Below are 15146 nucleotides of genomic sequence, written 5' to 3'. Positions count from 1 at the left end.
ATTAACCAAAATCAAACATCTCAAAATATAATCCAGCCTATATATGCCATAGTTCCATAAATTCAGCTTATAAAATACCGAAGATAGTTGATAGTGTGATAGACTTTGTTGACGATCCCCGAGCTTGTAACTTGAATTCAAAATCTATAAATAGAAACAAACATACACACACAAAGTAAGCTTTTATAGCTTAGTAAGTTATAAGCAAATGAACAACTTAATTTAACTAAAGAAAATTATAATAACATAACCACATTTGATCTCAAGCTTTAAGTTTCATATATATAATCATGTACTTAATTGATGAAAATAATGTTAGCCGAATATACATATGTCTAAACCAAATCTTCATACACTCTTAAAATCATGTTATCAATGCATAAAGCCGAATCTTTATACACTTGTTTACATATACTCATTAATCAAACCTTAATATCACATAATTATACTTAACTTGTGACTGAATATACTTCACAATTACTCACAAATTCAAACTAACATCATACATATGTTTTGTACCACATATTAAATAAACAACTTACCTTATTTTCAAATAGGTAATCAACTATCACATACCTGGTCACTTAGCGGAATTATACATTCGTATGCAACTTATCTTTGCCCGTTGAACCATTCAGAATTGGGTAGGATACTCGAATTATCACACATATTGTACAATGCCAACATCCCAGACGTGGTCTTACATGTAATCACATATCGACGCCATTGTCCCAGACAGGGTCTTACTCGCACACATATATCAGAATCACATATCGATGCCAACATATTAAACGTGGTCATACTCGCACAAATATATCAGAATCACAAATTGATGCCAACAAATTAAGCGTGGTCTTACTCACACACATATATCGATGCCATGGTCTTACTCGCACATCACATATCGGAATCCTATGTCATGACATATGTATCCTAGCTATTCCTAAGGTTTATACAAGGCTTTCGTAAGTCGTAACTCAGTCGAAACGAATTCATAAACATAGCTGCCAAGCTTGTACACATTCGGCTAATACATGTATTTATTCACATATTCATTTCAGCATATGTAGTTCACATTTAATTAAAATTAACATCTATTTGCTTATAAACTTACCTCGAACGATGAAAAACGGAATGGATCGGCTAGTCGACAACTTTAGTTTTCCCCCAATCCAAATCCAATTTTCTCTTTTCTTGATCTAAATTAATATAAATTAAACTTATTTAATCAGATATTCAATCAAATTCATCCAAAAACACATAAATGGGCAAATTACACTTTTGCCCCTAACATTTTACATTTTTCACAATTTAGTCCCTATTTCACAAAACACAAAATATTCAAAATTTGAATACACCCATGTTAGGCTGAATTTGACCCATGCTCATACAAGTCCATATATTTCATTTATTTCACATTTTAGTCCCTTAATTTATTATTTTTGCAATTTAGTCATAATTACTCAAAATCATCAAAAAATCCAATACAAAACATGTTAATCTATCACATATATTTTATTTTCTACCATCAAACAACAAAAATCACAAGCTTTCAACAATGGCATAACTCAAAATATTCACCAAAATAAAAAATTCAAGCATGGGTCTTGTAAATAACTTAGCAACGATCTTAAAAACGTAAAAATTATCAAAAACCGAACAAAAACTAACCTTGAATCAAGCTTGGATAAGGCCAAATACCCTAAGCTTATTTTATTTCCTTTCTTTCTCAACTTTCAATCAAAAATATGAACAAATGCATGGTTGTTTTATTTTTATGTTTTATTATAACATTATTAATTCATAGTTTACCAAATTAACCTTAAGATAAAAATGTAAAAACCGCCCATCACCTTTAACTAGGTCAAATTACATTTTAAATATCTCCACTTATAAAGACACATTCATTTTAGCCCTTTTACAATTAACCATCAATTTTTTATTTTACATGATTAAGTTCTTTTATTTAATTGGGAACTCAAACAACAAAATTAAGACACAAAAATTTAACACATATAAATTCACATGTAATAAACACAAAAATAATTTTAAAGTATTTTTCTGACTTGGATTCGTGGTCTTGAAACCATCGTTTCGATTAGGGTCTAAATCGGGCTGTTACAACTCTCCACCCTTAGGGATTTTCGTCCCCGAAAATCTTATCGGTGAATAGTTTAGATAATGCTCTTTCATTGCATCCTCTTGCTCCCATGTTGCTTCCTCAGCTACTTGTTTATGCCACAGCACTTTAGCTAATGAAATTTTCTTATTTCGCAATTCTTTAACCTCGCGAGCCAGAATGCGAATTGGTTCTTCCTCATATGTGATATCAGGCTTAATCTCAATCTCTGATGGACTAATCACATGTGAGGAATTAGATCGATATCTATGAAGCATCGAAACATGGAATACATTTTATAAGTCTAATGGGCATATAAATTTATCGATCTTAACAAGAACATCTTCAATGATACCCTTAGGAAATCTAATGGTTTTATCAGCCAATTGAATGCTCATCCTAGTTTGCTTGGGTTTCCCAAGACCTAGCTATCTAAACATTTTATAAGGCATAACATTAATGCTTGCTCCTAAGTCAGCCAATGCATTATGAACATCTAAACTACCAATTAAACAAGGAGTCGTAAAACTCCCTAGATCTTTCAATTTGTTGGGTAGCTTATTCTGTAATATGGCTGAGCAAACTGCATTCAACTCCACATGCGACGCCTCATCCAACTTTTGTTTATTTATTAAAAGCTCCTTTAAGAATTTGACTGTATTTGGCATCTGTGAGGGAGCTTCAATAAACGATAAGTTAATATGTAACTTTTTTAATAATTTAAGAAATTTACTGAATTGTTCTTCTGTGCAGTCTTTCCTTGTCGCGTTTAGGCATGGCACACGAGGTTTGTATTCTTTACTTACCGATTTCTGGTCATTGTGGTCCATCTCACCCGTACCTTTACTTACCACAGTTTCTTGCTTCTGTTCTGGTTCAGGTGCAACTAACCCTTCCGCATCTTGAATGGTAATTGCATTGATTTGGTCCCTTGGGTTAGATTCAGTGGTACTCGGCAAACTACCTTGTGGTTGTTCAGAAATCAGTTTGGCAAGTTGGACTATCTGAGTTTCGAGCCCTTGGATTGACGCTTGTTGATTCTTAAGAGCTGTCTCGGTATTCTAGAAATAAGTTTCTGACACCGAAATGAATTTTGTTAACATCTCCTCAAGGTTTGACTTATTTTCTTGCTAGTAAGGTGGTTGTTGAAAACTCGAAGGATGTTGTTGCCTTTGATGTCATTGACCGCCTCACGAGAAGTTGGGATGACTCCTCTAACCTGCATTATAAATGTTACTATGCGGTTATTTTGGGGTCTAGAGTTATTGTTACCCATATATTGGACTTGTTCCTCCTCGATACTAGGGTTAAAGGGTTGATATTCTGTGCATGCTCCTCCTCCATTCGAATCGCACTTCATCACTGGATGTACCTGGTAGAACCACACAAACCTCCAATATTTTTATTGAAGAGTTCTACTTGATTAGATAGCATAGTAACCATATCGAGGTTGAAAACACCGGCTTCCTTCGTCAGCTTTGTCCTTATAACTTGCCACTAATAGTTATTTAATAACATCTCCTTAATAAATTTGTTGTAACACCCCAAACCAAGCCCAAACGTTATGGCCGGATCCGACGTGTCACATTGAAGTTTTTAAGAAAACCAATGCCTCTTTCAACGTCCTTCTTAGTGTTTTAAAATATAGTCTTTGCTAAGTTAATAAAGTGAATGGAAGTCATGCACCGGTAGGTATCCAAAGCAGAGGAGGTGAGCCATGAAGGTCGCTTAGTACCAATGCTCTTGATTGGATCCAATCCTAGACATGCCCACAACCATTGCCACACTTTGGTGCGAGGTTAGGTTTTGAGAAAAACGAGTTGGAATTCATTTAAGTCGATATTTTTGATAAACCAATTAATTGTATCATTGCGCTATTTTGAAAACAATTATCATTTTGGAAATGCTCCCTAGGTCTAACTCATATTGTTATCAGAAAAATATAGGGTATAAAATAAAATAATCCCCAAAAAATAATTAAAATGGCCTTATTACAACCCAAAACCAAATAATAATATTAATAAGATAAAACTTATAAAGAAATAAATCGGCTGCTTATTGCAATTAAAAGAAATAGAAATAGTAGTGTGGCCATCTCCGAGTCCCTCGCAGCTCCAAACCATCTAAGCTTAGGGATTACCTGCACAGTTAGAAATGGGGTGAGTTTACGAAAACTCAGTGTGTAATCCCAATAACAAACAAATAGTGAAAACACAGTGTCAGTACAATTTGGGCCAAAGCCCTATTTAGTCTTGGCATATACTGGGCCGAAGCCTTTTGTTTAATGGTTACTGGGCCGAAGCCTTTTCATAAATCATATCACTGGGCCAAAGCCTTATCATAAATCATATCACTGGGCCGAAGCCTTATCATAAATCATATCACTGGGCCGAAGCCTTATCATAAATAATATCTCTAGGCCGAAGCCTTTTCATAAATCATATCATTGGGCCGAAGCCTTTACTGTAAATGGTATGGCCCTTAGGCCCATTTCAATATCACATGTAATGTCAATGGATGTATGCAAGCCCATTTGGGGAGACTACTCGACCCACCATCCGCTACTCTCCACCCATACCAATCAACACACCATGTGGGGAATGATTCAACCCACCCAACCAAGCACACCACCGGCAAGATAGTCTGCTTTATCATATATCCGAGGCCTAGCCTCTTTTAGTAATCAGGGCAAAGCCCTTTTGATAAACCGGGCAAAGCCCTTTTGATGGCGGGGCATAGCCCTTTTAGCACTTCCTCCATTTATAAAACCCAACCCATGCAACATGTCATGTATGCAGAATGTCATGCCCATATTCAAAATCAAACAATCACAGTGAAGTCATTCATATCACCAACATATATTCACAATCAAATCCGTCAACCACACAGTCCAAGTAAGTCACTTGCCCACAAGGGCAAAACAATCATTTTTCACATTATAAGGGTAATTTTGTAATTTTACCAAATATCAGGGTTTTCCATGTTCTTCAACAATTATCAATATTTTCGAGTGTTTAAACAATGATCTTTAACCCACTTTATCAAACTCGGGCTTTTGGGCCCAAAACCTCTAATGGGCCCTACGAATACCGATTTAGCCCATTAAGCCCACATAATCCAAATTTTACAACAGTACTAACTGTGTTAACATGCAACTTTTCCAGATTCCATTTTCTATCAGTTTTACCCAAATGGGCCCGAAGCCCATTAGGCCCGATTCCAGCCCATTGAGGCCTAACTTACCATCGTGCACAAAATGAGTTCTTACATGTTTCATCGATCCAAACACCGATCTTATCGTATTTATCGCATCTATACCCAAACGCAACATTACAAGTTCCCGAAATACTGGTATTTTAGCATTTCAGCTTCTCAGTAAATATTAATCTAAGCTATTACGAGGGTTAGTACACACCTGTTACGGGTTGAAGTTGAAACGTTTCCAAAATCAATCGCCTACGATAACCACAACCTGTCACTCAAACTTAACTAATCCAATATCAATATATGTAAATCCTAAGCACATCAGTCATACGGAACATAAGGGCATATTCGTCATTTTACCATACAGGGGTATTACGGTCACTTTACTCTACAGGGGCTTTACGGTCTTTTTACCTAATAGGGGTATTTTAGTCATTTCACCCTACAAGGGTGTTTTGGTAAATCTACAAACCAAGGGTATTTCAGTAAGTTTGTAAACCAATGGTATTTCTATAACTTTTAGAAAGTCAAGGGTATTTTTGTAATTTTGTAAATCAGGGGTATTTTGGTAATTTTACAAATTGAGGGTATTTTGGTAATTTCACAAACCAGTGGTATTTTGGTAATTTTACAAACTAAGGGTATTATGGTAATTTTACAAACCAGGGGTATTTTAGTAATTTTACAGACCAGGGTAATTTGGTAATTTTACTGGTCGAGGGTATTTTGGTAATTTTGTAATACAAGGGTATTTTAGTAATTTTGTAAATCGAGGGTAAAACAGTAATTCTGTAAATCAAGGGTAAAATAGTAATTCTATAAATCGAGGGTAAAACGATAATTCTATAAATCGAGGGTAAAACGGTAATTATGTAAATCGAGGGTACTTTGGTAATTTTACAAGTCGAGGGTATTTTAATAATTTTACAGGTCGAGGGTATTTCAGTAATTTCACAAATCAGGGGTATTTTGGTAATTTTACAAATTGAGGGTATTTTGGTAATTTCACAAACCAGTGGTATTTTGGTAATTTTACAAACTAAGGGTATTATGGTAATTTTACAAACCAGGGGTATTTTAGTAATTTTACAGACCAGGGTAATTTGGTAATTTTACTGGTCGAGGGTATTTTGGTAATTTTGTAATACAAGGGTATTTTAGTAATTTTGTAAATCGAGGTAAAACAAAGAATTACGTAAATCAAGGGTAAAATAGTAATTCTATAAATCGAGGGTAAAACGATAATTCTGTAAATCGAGGGTAAAACGGTAATTATGTAAATCGAGGGTACTTTGGTAATTTTACAAGTCGAGGGTATTTTAATAATTTTACAGGTCGAGGGTATTTCAGTAATTTCACAAATCAGGGGTATTTTGGTAATTTTATAAATTAAGGGTATTTTGATAATTTTACAAACTAGGGGTATTTTGGTAGTTTTACAAACTAGGGGTATTTTGGTAATTTTACAAACTAAGGGTATTTTGGTAATTTTGTAAAACAAGGGTATTTTGGTAATTTTACAAACCAGGGGTATTTTGGTGATTTTACAAACCAAGGGTATTTTAGTAATTTTCAAACTAGGGGTATTTTGGTAATTTGGTAAACTAAAATATTCTAAACAGGGATAACAATACGAATGGGCCTAAAGCCCTTTCTCAGCCCAAATGGGCCCACACGCTCGTGTGGCCATTTTAGCCCAAATCTAGCCACAGATATGAGATTCACCTAGCCTAGTCCAATATTTATTACACAATCAAACAACTTATCCAATTGGGCCCGTAGGCCCATTGGGCCCACATGGCCCTTTTGGCCCATCGTGGCCCGAAGTAGCCATCCTACAGCTAGAGTAGTGAGACATACACACCTGATAGGAGACTGGAGTTAATCCACGTTCCGAGCACTCTTAGCCGACGCCCAACCCAAACGAGCACGCTATACAACGAAAGGGATCAGCTAAGAAAGGTACCTCTACTCTCCTCATGGTTCTCTCTATTTAAAGCCAGATTCGCATCCCCTCTTATGTTAGCTTCCCAATGTGGGATCCTTCCAACATCAGAGTTTAAATTCAACACCAACTCTTGCCGCCCCTTGTTAGCAAAATAAATGCTCCTTGCTTGCCATGGGATTCGAACCCATGCCTCCCCTCAGATGCTCCACACGCTACTTATCACTAAGCCATAAGGCTTTTTGTGTCATATTTTATCCCCAATTAATTAAAGGTCAAAAGGCCAAAGTCCAGGTTCCCTAAAAAAAAACCAAAATAAATTGCAAGAGCCAAGGCTTGAACCCAAGCTCCTATACAACCTTAATGACGCCACAACCACTAGACTACATGCTTCCTTGTGTCATTTATTTACCACAATAATTTAAAAGGCCCTCATTCAAGCATCCAGGTTTTTTTTTCACTTAATACCAAAATTTTTGCTAAAGCCCAAGTTTAAACCCAAGATATCTCCAACACTTCTCAAAGCCATTAACCACTAAAGTAAACATTTAATTGTGTTATTTTATTGCACAATTAAATACCTATATACAACCTCCTTACGGACCCGCACTCAAGGCCCAATACTTCTAGGCCCAAATTTGGGGTGTTACAATTCTACCCCCCTTAAAGAAATTTCGTCCTCGAAATTTTCCACTCTCAGACTACACCACCACATTTTCGCTGCTCACTCTGATACTAATAATACTAACATACACCCAAAACATTTATCCATCGGAGCAGATAGATTTCACATGCAAACAATTTCTACATTTCCAGAACCCACACCAAATAGATACTAAATCTAAATTCAAGCGTTACAATTTACTCTAACTAGAGAGTTCCAGTATTGTGCTACTATTTATAGTAGTTTCTCAATATAGCATTTCAATCTATAACAGTAAACAGAGTTAGAGAACTTACAGATTTGGTGCCGGAGACTCGGTGTGCCACACCTCCAGTAACATCTTTTTAGAAACAAGTCAAGTTTCGTTGAGAGATTTCAAAACAAAATTTTAGAAAAACCTTTTTCAAACCCCAATTTTGAAAAAAGAAAAATAATAATAACAATAATTTTCTACTACCCATACCACAGTCGAGTTTTGTAACCTGGCTCTGATACTACTAAATGTAACACCCTAAACCCGGCCCAGACGTTATGGCCGGATTCGACGTGTCACATTGAAGGTTTTAAGAAAACCAATGCCTTTTTCAATGTCCTTCTTAGTGTTTTAAAAGATAGTCTTTGCTAAGTTAATAAAGTGAATGGAAGCTGTGCACCAAGTAGGTGTCCGAAACAGAGGAGGTGAGCCATGAAGGCTGCTTAAGTACCAATGCTTTTGATTGGATCCAATCCTAGACATGCCCACAACCATTGCCACACTTTGTTGCAAGGTTCGGTTTTGAGAAAAACGAGTTGGAATTCATTTAAGTCGATATTTTTGATAAACCGATTAATTGTATCGTTGCGCTATTTTGAAAACAATTATCATTTTGGAAATGCTCCCTAGGTCTAACTCATATTGTTATCAGAAAAATATAGCGTATAAAATAAAATAATCCCAGAAAAATAATTAAAATGGCCTTATTACAACCCAAAACCAAATAATAATATTAATAAGATAAAACTTATAAAGAAATAAATCGGCTACTTATTGCAATTAAAAGAAAAGCGAAGAGTGTGGCCATCTCCGAGTCCCTCGCAGCTCCAAACCATCTAAGCTTAGGGATTACCTGCACAGTTAGAAACGGGGTAAGTTTACAAAAACTCAGTGTGTAATCCCAATAACAAACAAACAGTGAAAATACAGTGTCAGTATAATCTGGGCCAAAGCCCTATTTAGTATTGGCATATACTGGGCCGAAGCCTTTTCATAAATCATATCACTAGGCCGAAGCCTTATCATAAATCATATCACTGGGCTGAAGCCTTATCATAAATCATATCACTGGGCCGAAGCCTTTTCATAAATCATATCATTGGGTCGAAGCCTTTACTGTAAATGGTATGGCCCTTAGGCCCATTTCAATATCATATGTAATGTCAATGGATGTATGCAAGCCCATTTGGGGAGACTACTCGACCCACCATCCGCTACTCTCCACCCGTAACAACCAACACACCATGTGGGGAATCATTCAACCTACTCAACCAACACACCACTGGCAGCATAGTTGTTTTATCATATATCTGGAGGCCTAGCCTCTTTTAATAACTGGGGCAAAGCCCTTTTGATAAACTGGGGCAAAGCCCTTTTCGGTAAACTGGGGCAAAGCCCTTTTCGGTAAATTGGAGCATAGCCCTTTTAGCACTTCCTCCATTTATAAAACCCAACCCATGCAACATGTCATGTATGCAGAATGTCATGCCCGTATTTGAATCAAACAATCACAGTCAAGTTATTCATATCACCAACATATATTCACAATCAAATCCGTCAACCACACAGTCCAAGTCAGTCACTTGCACACAAGGGCAAAACAGTCATTTTTCACATTATAAGGGTAATTTCGTAATTTTACCAAATATCAGGGTTTTCCATGTTCATCAACAATTATCAATATTTTCGAGTGTTTAAACAATAATCTTTAACCCACTTTATCAAACTCGGGCTTTTGGGCCCAAAACCTCTAATGGGCCCTACGAATGCCGATTTAGCCCATTAAGCCCACATAATCCAAATTTTACAACAGTACTAACCGTGTTAACGTGCAACTTTTCCAGATTCCATTTTCTATCAGTTTTACTCAAATGGGCCCGATTCCAGCCCATTGAGGCCTAACTTACCGTCGTGCACAAAATTGAGTTCTTACATGTTCCATCGATCCATACACCGATCTTATCGTATTTATTGCATCTATACCCAAACACAACATTACAAGTTCCCAAAATACTGGTATTTTAGCATTTCGGCTTCTCAGCAAATATTAATCTAAGCTATTACGAGGGTTAGTACACACCTGTTATGGGTTGAAGTTGAAACGTTTCCAAAATCAATCGCCACGATAACCACCACTGCCACTCAAACTTAACTAATCCAATATCAATATATGTAAATCCTAAGCACATCAGTCATACGGAACATAAGGGCATATTCGTCATTTTACCATACAGGGGTATTACAGTCACTTTACCCTACAGGGGCTTTACGGTCTTTTTACCTAATAGGGGTATTTTAGTCATTTCACCCTACAAGGGTGTTTTGGTAAATCTACAAACCAAGGCTATTTCAGTAATTTTGTAAACCAATGGTATTTCTATAATTTTTAGAAAGTCAAGGGTATTTTTGTAATTTTGTAAATCAGGGGTATTTTGGTAATTTTACAAATTGAGGGTATTTTGGTAATTTCACAAACCAGTGGTATTTTGGTAATTTTACAAACTAAGGGTATTATGGTAATTTTACAAACCAGGGGTATTTTAGTAATTTTACAGACCAGGGTAATTTGGTAATTTTACTGATCGAGGGTATTTTGGTAATTTTGTAATACAAGGGTATTTTAGTAATTTTGTAAATCGAGGGTAAAACAGTAATTCTGTAAATCAAGGGTAAAATAGTAATTCTATAAATCGAGGGTAAAACGATAATTCTGTAAATCGAGGGTAAAACGATAATTATGTAAATCGAGGGTACTTTGGTAATTTTACAAGTCGATGGGATTTTAATAAGTTTACAGGTCGAGGGTATTTCAGTAATTTCACAAATCAGGGGTATTTTGGTAATTTTACAAACTAAGGGTATGTTGATAATTTTACAAACCAGGAGTATTTTGGTAGTTTTACAAACTAGGGGTATTTTGGTAATTTTACAAAGTAGGGGTATTTTGGTAATTTTACAAAACAAGGGTATTTTGGTAATTTTACAAACCAGGGGTATTTTGGTGATTTTACAAACCAAGGGTATTTTAGTAATTTTATAAACCAGGGGTATTTTCGTAATTTGGTAAACTAAAGTATTCTAAACAGGGATAATAATACGAATGGGCCTAAAGCCCTTTCTCATTAAATGGGCCCTGCGCTCGTGTGGCCCTTTTAGCCCAAATCTAGCCACATATATGAGATTCACCTAGCCTAGTCCAATATTTACTACACAATCAAACAACTTATCCAATTGGGCCCGTAGGCCCATTGGGCCCACATGGCCCTTTCGGCCCATCGCGGCCCGAAGTAGCCATCCTACAGCTAGAGTAGTGAGAAATACACACCTGTTAGGAGACTGGAGTTAATCCACGCTTCGAGCACTCTTAGCCGACGCCCAACCCAAACGAGCACGCCATACAACGAAAGGGATCAGCTAAGAAAGGTACCTCTACTCTCCTCATAGTTCTCTCTATTTAAGGCCAGCTTCGCATCCCCTCTTATGTTAGCTTCCCGATGTGGGATCCTTCCAACATCAGAGCTTAAATTCAACACCAACTCTTGCCTCCCCCTGTTAGCAAAATAAATGCTCCTTGCTTGCCATGGGATTCGAACCCATGCCTCCCCTACGATGCTCCACACGCTACTTGCCACTAAGCCACAAGGCTTTTTGTGTCATATTTTATCCCCAATTAATTATAAGGTCTAAAGGCCAAAGTCCAGGTTCCCTAAAAAAAAACCAAAATAAATTGCAAGAGCCAAGGCTTGAACCTAGGCTCCCATACAACCTTAATGACGCCACAACCACTAGACTACATGCTTCCTTGTGTCATTTATTTACCACAATAATTTTAAAGGCCCTTATCCAAGCATCCAGGTTTTTTTTTCACTTAATACCAAAATTTTTGCTAAAGCCCAAGTTTAAACCCAAGATTTCTCCAACACTTCTCAAAGCCATTAACCACTAAAGCAAACATTTAATTGTGCTATTTCATTGCACAATTAAATACCTATATACAACCTCCTTACGGACCCGCACTCAAGGCCCAATACTTCTAGGCCCAAATTCAGGGTGTTACATTCGTAAGCTCCCTCAGCTGTCTTATTACTGATAGTCCTGCCAGCGGCTACGTCAATCATCTACCGAGTCGAAGGATTCAGGCCGTTGTGAAGCGTTTGAACCTATAGCCAGAGTGGTAACCCATGGTGAGGACATCTTTGCAAAAGGTCCTTGTATCTCTCCCATGCATTGTAGAGTGTTTCTAAATCCATCTGCACAAAAGAGGAGATATCATTACGTAATTTGGTTGTTTTAGCTGGCGGAAAATATTTTAATAAAAACTTTTCGATCATTTGTTCCCAAGTAGTGATTGACCCTCATGGTAACGAGTTCAACCATTGTTTATCCTTATTCCTTAAGTAAAAAGGGAAACAATTGAAGGCGAATGGTGTCATCAGAAATGCCATTAATTTTAAATGTATCACAAAATTCTAGGAAATTTTCCAAGTGAGCATTGGGATCCTCATCCTGCAAACCATCAAACTAAACAAACTGTTGTATCATTTGAATTGTGTTAGGTTTTAATTCAAAATTATTTGAAGCAATAGCAGGTCTAACTATACATTACTCAGTTCCTGTTAAATTAGGTTTAGCATAATCATACATAGTGTTTGGAGCAGGATTCTGATTTACTGAATCAGCAGCAATCGCAGGAGGTAGCAGATTTTCTTGGGTTTTAGCCATCTCCTTAGTTGTGGTTGAAGTATCATCCTCTTGCTCGTCCTCTGTGTATCTTAGGCTTTGCCTTATTTCTCGTCTATTTCTACGAACTGTGCGGTCGATCTCACCGTCAAAAAGTAGTGGTCCTGACAGGTTTCTTTTGGTCATAAACTAGAAAAAACCTGTCAGAAGAAAATAAATAAAGAATTAGAAAAGAAAATAAAAATTTAGATTGTAATAAAAGTAAAATGGATAAAGTAATAAAAATCGAGTGCTCCTAATATCCTAGTTCCCCGGCAACAGCGCCAAAAACTTGATGCGTGATATTCATAATAGGTTTTAAAGATTTATAAATGAATCATTCATGAGACTAGCTTATTATCACGATTAAGGCAAGTGTACCTATCGAACAATAGTATAGTTCAGCAAGACCGGATTGTCAAACCCAAAGGAACTACGAGTACTAGTATTTACTTCCTTTTTTATTATCTAGCCTAAAAATTTAGAGATTTGGTTATCTAAACTAATTACTAACTAAGAATGCACAGAGTGAAATCTTGGGAAAATACTTTGGGGAAAATTCATTTAATTGAGACAATACCTAAGGAAAAATCCACCTAGACTTCACTTGTTATTTGACTCTGAATCAGATGATTTATTCATTTGACTTGATCCGTAGAAATCCCTAAGTTAAATAATTATCTCTCTCGAGACTAATACTGTCTAACCCTAGGTTGAATAATTGAAATCTCTTTCTAATTAACACCCTAGAATTGAATTAACTCGATCTATGGATTCTCTTATTAAGTTTCACCCTAATCCGGCAAAATCTTGTCACCCTATCTCTAAGCGCGCAATCAACTCTTCCTAAATATGAAAATTTTACTCCTAGATAGGGTCTATTCCTCCTCTGCATAAGAGCGTTAACTTGAATCAATATCCTGGAATATTAAAACAAGAATTACGAACACATAATTAAGAACAAGTCAAATATTTATCATACAATTCAGATAATAATAACAAGATCTGTCTTAGGTTTCATTCCCCTTAGATATTTAAGGGGTTTAGTTCATACTTATGAAAGAAAGCATCTCAAAAGGACAAAGATAACAAAACATAAGAAAACCCAAAACTCCTGAAGGAACTTGACGGGAGATCTTCAGTCTTGATGATGAATCCAGCTTCTGAGATGAATCAATCGGCTTTTCTTTAGTAATTCCTTACTTTCTACTCTGTATTCTCTCCATAAGTGCCTCTCCAGGTGTGTAAATAGGCTTTTGGATGCCTAAGAACCTTAAAAATTAGCCTTTTCTGAATAGGACTATACTTCGGCTCGGCAGGGACACGCCCGTGTGCGATTACTCCAGCTCTTGGTCAAGGCTATTGAATAGGCACGGGCGTGTAGTCTACCTATGTAAGTCGTGTTTCAATCCTGTAAAATGGACACGGTCGCGTGCCATGCCTGTGTGAGGAAGTCCAGTCGTGTTGATTTCCCACGTGGGTCTATTTTCTCTATTTTCGGCCCGTTTCTCGCTCTTTTTACTCTCCTATGCTTTCCTAAGTATAAAACATGAAATTAAAGGATTAAGAGCATCAAATTCACCAAATCTAAGGAGAAACCATTCATAAATGCACTAAGCATGGGATAAAAATATGTATAAATTATGGTTTATCAAATACCCCCACACTTAAGCATTTGCTTGTCCTCAACCAAAATCTTCATCTAACAATCAAAATAAATGCTTCTCAATTTATAATCCCTATCAATAATATCTCAAAATAATCCATAAGTATTCATACATTGAAAATTCAACTAAAAGTTCATCAAAGCTTGAAACATTCCAAGTTGAGCATTTTATCACAAAAACATAGGTGTCTCCCCTTATCTAAGTGATTACTTTTGCTCAAAATATCGCAGAGTTTAACATCCTTGCTAAAGATTCACTCAAATCACTCAAGGTGTTTAAGGATATCAATAAAAGCACTCATTAGTCAATATGAAAAATTATTACCATAGGCTTGCTTGAAAATCAAATCTCCATCACTATATCTTGAGCTGATACATCAATCAAAAAGGACTTTTAGAGGGTTGTAATGTGGCTTTGGTTAGGGGGTGTGGTCACAAGCTAAAACAAAAGGTTAGAATTGAGATTGAATTGAAAAATCACTTATCTAGAAAAATAACTAGTCATAAATTGAATACAAGTGAGCTTCTTCTCAGAATATGGAATTAACATTCAAGCTTAAAAACGACGCATTACAA

The 15146-nt window shown here is 36.3% G+C and overlaps 1 non-coding gene across 1 annotated transcript; it reads left to right on the top strand.

Moving 5' to 3' along the window:
* Positions 1 to 12361: 12361 nt before the first annotated feature.
* Positions 12362 to 12468, top strand: LOC128294374 (small nucleolar RNA R71). The gene has a single exon (XR_008284686.1). It is a non-coding gene; the product is annotated as a small nucleolar RNA R71 (small nucleolar RNA).
* Positions 12469 to 15146: the final 2678 nt, after the last annotated feature.

Source organism: Gossypium arboreum, chromosome 6, assembly GCF_025698485.1.
Source record: "Gossypium arboreum isolate Shixiya-1 chromosome 6, ASM2569848v2, whole genome shotgun sequence".
NCBI classification, from domain to species: domain Eukaryota; kingdom Viridiplantae; phylum Streptophyta; class Magnoliopsida; order Malvales; family Malvaceae; genus Gossypium; species Gossypium arboreum.
Note: the sequence above shows the minus strand (reverse complement) of the source record. Positions and strands in the feature narration are given on the sequence as shown.